The sequence below is a fragment of the Salvelinus namaycush genome, chromosome 38 (assembly GCF_016432855.1).
Source record: "Salvelinus namaycush isolate Seneca chromosome 38, SaNama_1.0, whole genome shotgun sequence".
In the NCBI taxonomy this organism is placed as follows: domain Eukaryota; kingdom Metazoa; phylum Chordata; class Actinopteri; order Salmoniformes; family Salmonidae; genus Salvelinus; species Salvelinus namaycush.
Window position 1 is genome coordinate 18432165 of NC_052344.1, and position 8587 is coordinate 18440751.

The 8587-nt window shown below is 42.9% G+C and overlaps 1 pseudogene; it reads right to left on the bottom strand.

Annotated features, from left to right (window-relative positions):
• Positions 1-4443: 4443 nt before the first annotated feature.
• Positions 4444-8368, bottom strand: LOC120031879 (annotated as a pseudogene).
• Positions 8369-8587: the final 219 nt, after the last annotated feature.

An 8587-nucleotide genomic window follows, 5' to 3' on the forward strand; every position in this document is an offset into this window, starting at 1 on the left:
ATGGAATGGTTGATCGTGTTATGTAATATGGTATGGTTGATTAGTGTTATGGTAATATGGTATGGTTGATTCGTTTTATGGTAATATGGTATGGTTGATTAGTGTTATGTAATATGGTATGGTTGATTAGTGTTATGGTAATATGGTATGGTTCATTAGTGTTAATGTAATATGGTATGGTTGATTAGTGTTAATGTAATATGGTATGGTTGATTAGTGTTATGTAATATGGTATGGTTGATTAGTGTTATGGTAATATGGTATGGTTCATTAGTGTTAATGTAATATGGTATGGTTGATTAGTGTTAATGTAATATGGTATGGTTGATTAGTGTTATGGTAATATGGTATGGTTCATTAGTGTTAATGTAATATGGTATTGTTGATTAGTGTTATGGTAATATGGTATGGTTCATTAGTGTTAATGTAATATGGTATGGTTGATTAGTGTTAATGTAATATGGTATGGTTGATTAGTGTTATGGTAATATGGTATGGTTCATTAGTGTTAATGTAATATGGTATTGTTGATTAGTGTTATGGTAATATGGTCTGGTAAAATATTGATATCTATGGAAAAGAGGAATACCAGTCAGTTTCCACCTCCCGGTGATCACTGAATCACATCCGGCCATGATTGGGAGTCCCATAGGGCGGTGCATAATTGGCCCAGCGTCGTCCGGGTTTGGCTGGAGTAGGCTGTCATTGTAAATTAGAATTTGTTCTTAACTGGCTTGCCTAGTTATCTTTATTTTTTTGTTGTTTATGGTAATGTGCCTCCCCCTGCAGGGAGAGTTGTGTTAGTGCAGGGAGCTATGTGGACTGCTGGACTACTGGACTGATACTGAGAGAAGAGGGGCTCCACTGTGCAGGACTGCTACTCTGTTCCTGACTGAGTTCAGCTCCCTCCCTCCTCTCCTGTGTCTCTGATCAGACCATCATTACAGTACATGAAACCCAGCATCTCCTCAACTTCTTAATAATACAATGTCCAATGGGTCTGAAGTCATTTTTTTTAAATGTCAAGGTATCAGGAAGTCTGTTTTGTATGATACTAGATTTGAAGGATTTTTGAAGATACGGTTCTCCATGACCTCAAGAAAAATGTGTCAAAGAACCCATGGGATAGTGGCTGAATATGATCTAACAGCTTTGAGTTATCAGAAAAAGATATTGTTGTTCAGCTCTACTACACACTGTGTCATTGTACTGGATCATCTCCTCCCCTCAGCACCTGCAGTAGGTCCCAGCTGTAGCAGTATAGTCACTGCGCAGTCTGACTGAGGGAGGTTTTTGTCAGACTCTGTATCACTGTGTGAACACTCCACCACTGTGGTAACTCTGACAGTAGTAATCTCCTGCAGCTTCAGCATGGACTCCACTGATGGTCAGAGTGAAGTCAATATGAGTTCCACTGCCACTGAATCTAGATGGAGTCCCAGACTGAAGTGTTGTAGTATAGTAAATAAGGAGGTTAGGAGCTCCTTCAGGGTTCTGTTGATACCAGGCTAGGTAGACATCACCGCTGGTTTACTGCTGGTTTTACAGTCAATAGTGACTTTCTGTCCTGGGAGAAGTCACAATGTACTGTCCTCTGGATTCTGAAAAATAGAATAAAAACATGTATATGAAATAAATATTACATATAGTAATGAATAGTTCTGAATATAAATATTATTATTGATATACAGTGGGGAGAACAAGTATTTGATAACCTGCAAAATCGGCAGTGTTTCCTACTTACAAAGCATGTAGAGGTCTGTAATTTTTATCATAGGTACACTTCAACTGTGAGAGACAGAATCTAAAACAAAAATCCAGAAAATCACATTTTATGATTTTTAAGTAATTCATTTGCATTTTATTGCATGACATAATTATTTGATACATCAGAAAAGCAGAACTTAATATTTGGTACAGAAACCTTTGTTTGCAATTACAGAGATCATACGTTTCCTGTAGTTCTTGACCATGTTTGCACACACTGCAGCAGGGGTTTTGGCCCACTCCTCCATACAGACCTTCTCCAGATCCTTCAGATTTCGGGGCTGTCGCTGGGCAATACGGACTTTCAGCTCCCTCCAAAGATTTTCTATTGGGTTCAGGTCTGGAGACTGGCTAGGCCACTCCAGGACCTTGAGATGCTTCTTACGGAGCCACTCCTTAGTTGCCCTGGCTGTGTGTTTCGGGTCGTTGTCATGCTGGAAGACCCAGCCAAGACCCATCTTCAATGCTCTTACTGAGGGAAGGAGTTTGTTGGCCAAGACCTCGCGATACATGGCCCCATCCATCCTCCCCTCAATACGGTGCAGTCGTCCTGTCCCCTTTGCAGAAAAGCATCCCCAAAGAATGATGTTTCCACCTCCATGCTTCATGGTTGGGATGGTGTTGTTGGGGTCGTACTCATCCTTCTTCTTCATCCAAACACGGCGAGTGGAGTTTAGACCAAAAAGCTCTATTTTTGTCTCATCAGACCACATGACCTTCTCCCATTCCTCCTCTGGATCATCCAGATGGTCATTTGTAAGTTGCTCTGGATAAGAGCGTCTGCTAAATGACTTAAATGTAAATGTAAAAATTGGCAAACTTCAGACGGGCCTGGATATGCGCTGGCTTGAGCAGGGAGACCTTGCGTGAGCTGCAGGATTTTAATCCATGACGGCGTAGTGTGTAACTAATGGTTTTCTTTGAGACTGTGGTCCCAGCTCTCTTCCGGTCATTGACCAGGTCCTGCCGTGTAGTTCTGGGCTGATCCCTCACCTTCCTCATGATCATTGATGCCCCACGAGGTGAGATCTTGCATGGAGCCCCAGACCGAGGGTGATTGACCGTCATCTGAACTTCTTCCATTTTCTAATAATTGCACCAACAGTTGTTGCCTTCTCACCAAGCTGCTTGCCTATTGTCCTGTAGCCCATCCCAGCCTTGTGCAAGTCTACAATGTTATCCCTGATGTCCTTACACAGCTCTCTGGTCTTGGCCATTGTGGAGAGGTTGGAGTCTGTTTGATTGAGTGTGTGGACAGGTGTCTTTTATACAGTTAACGAGTTCAAACAGGTGCAGTTAATACAGGTAATGAGTGGAGAACAGGAGGGCTTCTTAAATAAAAACTAACAGGTCTGTGAGAGCCGGAATTCTTACTGGTTGGTAGGTGATCAAATACTTATGTCATGCAATAAAATGCAAATGAATTACTTAAAAATCATACAATGTGATTTTCTGGATTTTTGTTTTAGATTCCGTCTCTCACAGTTGAAGTGTACCTATGATACAAATTACAGACCTCTACATGCTTTGTAAGTAGGAAAACCTGCAAAATCGGGCAGTGTATCAAATACTTGTTCTCCCCACTGTATATTACTGTGGTATAGATTTAATTAATTTAACAATAAATTCAGAAAATGTTAACCTTGAAAGCAGACAGCCAGTGTCCAGATGAGGATGGTGATAAAAGTAATGGTTGTTGTGGTTCTGTTGTCATGAAGGACAGCTCTCAGTCATGAAGTGTTAAACTCACAGGGATATAAACACTCCCAGAGCACTGAAGCATGTGCTGTCTATGCAAAGTGCCCTCTCTATGCAAATGGTCTTCCCGAGGAACAACCAACATCATCAATGCTGAGAACAGGATTTGTTTCAACGGCTATCTCACTGTGGTATCTAAAAAATAACATATGAGAAAGCAAAAAGTAGGGGCCTGTGATTCCAGAATTCTAGTGGCTACTTACTGTGGGACTCCAGAAAATCGGTTGAGGATAAAATAAGATCGTCTCAGTCTCCCCCAGTTGTTAGAGCTGGTAACAACAGAAAAATCAGTGTTTGGATGAACCTAGATATAGGATTAAAGACATTGAGAGAAAGATATAGCACAGTAACAGAAATGATACAGTAGCCAACTAGTCAGGCAATTACACCCCACTCAAAAGGAATTTAATCTAAATTAGTTCACTTGAAATTGGGCCTAAAAGCATAGAGTTTGCTAAAAACACAAATTGCAAATCATAATGCAAAATCAAGATGTTCAGAATGTCATATGGTTTACCAATTCTCGTTAAAGGATTCACTCAATCCAATCCATTTTAAAGGTTTCGTTAAGTTAATTGAATAGGTCCCTCTGTCACAACACACATACTATACATGACATAAAACATTCAGATAGTCCATTACACTTAGATCAAAGCACCTATACAAAAGTGAAATATGTGTCTGATTTCCGACAGAAAAAGTGGAATGGATGTTCAGTCTCTTCAGCAATATCCAACAAAGCAACAGTGCCTCTTTGATAGAATACAGAACCTCTCCAAAAACAACGCAGGAGACAAGAGAGACACAGGTCATTGTAATTGTTAATACACCTCTTTTCCAAAGTCATTGTTGTGTCATTGCAGCTTTCCTGTGGTGCTACAAAACTGTCTTCAGATGTTCCCTAATGCTTCCTCGTCTTCAGATTGGAATAATACTCAGGTTCAGTTGCGTCGCCCTCGTCTGGCACTGCTCTGCTGTTTTCATGAAGCCCTGGTCAGCCATCATTTGAGAGATCTCTGTATAAATGTGTTCCAGTTCAGTGTTTCCCCTCAGGACCTTTTGGATTCTGTCACTTCCCCACATGTCGAGGAGGGCTTCAGTCTCCTCAATGCTCCAGCGGAGATCTAGTTCCCATGGTGATGGACAGCTGCCTGATTCTGGAGAGCCTAAAAAAAACAAAAAAACAAAGGCCCAACGTTGATAGTATAACGTAAAAATAGCATTTACTGTACAGAGATTAGGAGATTGTTTCCTTACCTGTTTCTTGGACTTGTCCACCTGGGACCTCTCCCATGTCTGTGGCGCCGTTTGATTCCTCAGCCAGAGAGTCACAGGATAGATACTTGTTCCCAAATATTTGCACAAACTGATCCTAGAATTTGCACTCCACTTTTTCCCCTCCAACCCTGGGAAAATAGAACATAACATTTGGTTGTTGACTCAATGCTTATTCCTCATATCTGGTTAGTTAATGAGCTTTGCTTATCTAAAATGAGCATGGCAAACCTCTGACCATGAATACACAACTGTTCCATCAGTATGGAACAGTATGGAACAGAATCATAATCAATTCACAATTATAAATAGAGGTTATCAATTTCAGATCCATATCTTACTGTTTGCTCTCACAGAACTGGCGGAAGTTGGCCTTTAGCCGCTTCACTCTAGACGGGCACTGTTCGGCTGTCCTCAGGTAGCCCTCGTTGGCCATGGCCTGAGAGATCTCGGTGGAAATGTGTCTGTTTTTGGTGCAGCCCTTCAGATCCTCCTGGACCTCGTCACTCCCCCAGATACTGAGGAGGACCTGGGTCTCACTGTCGCTCCAGGGGAACTTGGAACCGTCGATTAAAGGACGGCTAGCTGAAGACAAAGACACCCAATGAAGACATTGTTTTCAATTGGAAGGGGGTTAGATTACTTGAAATAAGACAACTCATAGAATGTTTCATGAACATTTAAAGGTATGGTATGGCTTTGTTTTACCTTTCCTTTGGTCAACTTCATGTGTAGACTCCCAGACAGCAGCTTCCTCATTGTCTAACGAATCTTCGGCCAAACTGTCGACGTTGAGCTCTCTAGAGAAAATCTCCTCCATCTGGTCGTAGAACTTACATTCCCTTCTGAGGAAAGGGAAGATTAGACACACTTTTCAGAGGGAATTTCAGTTGGATCATTATATCCTCTGACCACATGTACTATGTAACAATAACAGTGATATAAACAAGACTGCAATTACTTAATTTCATCTCATTTAATAAACTAAGTAAAGCATCAATTTATATCCGATGTTGTGGTGTAATTTATAAAGTATAGACATAAAACAGTAGTTATAAATCCTTTGCACTCACTTGTCATGGTGGAAGCTGGCCTTGAGTCGTTTGATGCGGGTGTGGCACTGCTCAGCCATCCTTATGAATCCTTGGGCCGTCATCCTCCGTGAGATGTACTCAAACACGTGTCTGTTCTTCAAGCAGCCGCGGAGGGAGAGCTGCACGTGGTCCTCACCCCAGACCTCCAGCAGAGCCTGGGTCTCCCGATCGGACCAGGGCATCTTTCTGCTGGTCTCTGTCACAGCGTAACTGACTGAGCCCTGGCCTTCAAAAAACAAAAATGAGACACGCATATGGAAGGTATGAGCGGTAGGGATTAACCTGCGCAATATGTTTTTGAGAGGCTTTAGGTGGCTACTAAAATATATTTTTTAAGATTGATTATGACTAGGGTCCTGATTTGACCTGACCGGGACAAACAACTGCTGGCACTGACACAGGAAAAACACAGGGCCCTAATTATATTAGACTTAGAGGGTTAGGATGATGAGGAGGCACTATACATGTTTCCTGATCTGGTTCCTCAGTGGGATCTGGATTGAAGTCATCACACAAATCACAATCTCTGCATCGAGGGAGAGAGTGTTGTTGCCTAGCACCGGCTCCAGGAACCTGTAGTATCTGAAGAGTAAGGGCTCCCCTCCGTTTCTGTAGGTACAGAAATAGAGGGAGGTGGAGAACAGAGGCGAAGGGTTCATTTGTAACAGGTCCCAATTTAGGCACCATGACTCGCCTTACCCACAAATAATCTGTGTTTTGCACTTACGTCCTGCTGTGGAGACACCGTCGGTAAGTTTTCCTCAGCCGCTTAACCCTCGAGTGGCACTGCTCAGCCGTTTTGAAGTGCCCCATGGTGGCCAGCTTCTCCGCGATGTCGGCGAAAATGTGCCCGTTGCCGACGCAACCTCGGAGGCTTGTCTGGACCTCCGCGTTCCCCCACAGCTCAATGAGGGCCAGCGTCTCTGGCTCTGACCACGGGGTGTATCTCATCCCATCAGCACCTGCTCCGGGAGACATATACATTGGCAACCTCCAGATCGTAGGTACGGCTCTGCTGATCGGATTGACTGAGTCTTCAGTGTAAACAGACAACTGTCTGTACTACCACTGTACCTGTGTCCTGGTCTACTGTTTGATCATCTCTTTCATCATACTCATCAATGGAGACCGCTTCATGACCAAGTATTCGCTCCAACTGATTGTAGAACTTGTATTCCAGTCCCTTTCTTCCACATCTGAGAACAGCAGACAGAAAATGAAGCCATTTAAAAAATTGAGATGGAGTATTCTGGCTATGGGTTAGACTAGAGTATACTTATTTGTATGTTTCTGCAAATTAATATCAACATAAAAACATCAGAAAGTGTCCAATTTAAATCTGTGAGGTACAAACATACTTTTTCGTGTCGAAGCACTGACGGAAGTTGTTCCTCATGGACTTGACTTTCCAACGACACTACTCTGGGGTCTTGGAGTACCCTTGGTCATGCATCTTTTCTGATATGTCCATGTAAATGGGGCCGTTATGGACAAAGTCTCTCAGCACCCTCTGAACCTCGTCCTCCACCCAGATGTCAATGAGGGCCAGGGTCTCAGGATCTGACCATGAGCCTGGTGTGATCCTCTCAGAAGTGGTGTTCTTGTCTACTTCTGTACACTCTAAATACAAAACAGCCCAATAACATGAACGTTTCCCTGTATAGACTTGGCAAAGGTACTTGTGTTGAGGGGATGGCACCTACAGTAGAACCAGTAGCTAAATTTGATATAACAAACAGGGATCAATCTGACATACCCATGCAGGGTGTCATTAGAAAGTTTGCATAGTTTGATGTGAGCTGAACTTTTACCTTGAAGTGAGTCAATGTCTGATTCCTCTGATATGTCATTGGTCAAGTCTGTCACCACTGTGCTGGAGGGAGGCTGCATCTCAAGTATTTGATCTAAAATATTGTAGAACTTAAAATCAACCTGCTCAGATCCAGATGAACTAGGAAGAGCACAGGTAGAGAGAGATTGCAAAATTAGAATCAATCTGTAATCTAATTCACATTAGCTAAATGACAAATGTATCAATAATAGAAGCTGAAACGCAATGGTTACCAGATGGTTTCCTGGGACTGCTGATAGCTGGCTTTCAAACGCTTTATCCTGGTGTGGCACTGCTCTGCAGTTCTGTAATAACCACGGAAGTTGAGCTTATCCGAAATCTCTGAGTATATGTGACTGTTGTGCGGGCAGAGCTTCAGGTTCTGCTGCACAGTGTCGTCTCCCCAGAGCTCCAGGAGGATCACCGTCTCGCCGTCCGCCCAGGGGATCTTCTTCCTGTCCTCTGGCACGCCCACCGCAGCCTCTGGATGGATCAGAGTCAAAGGGAAAGAGTGTGTGAGAAAGATTGGCCCAATCCATCCCCTCACCTTTATCCCTAAACCCTTGTTGACTCCTCCTCACAGATATCAAAGAATGAGTCAGATATGCTAGGTTGAGTTTCTTCCCAGTCCTTCCATACCCATACAGGGGTCTTCAAGTTGATCTTATTATAGTTTACTAGTGAAAGAGGAACTGGTTAACCAGTAGAGAGAATGTGACCTTACCCCTCTCCTGGGAAGAGTAAACAGAGCACTCGTTGTCTGCTGACCATGATTCTCTAGACTCCATGTCAAGACAGTTTTCTGACATCTCCACATATGAGGGAAGCTCATTCCCCAGTATTCTCTCCAGCAGGTCATAGA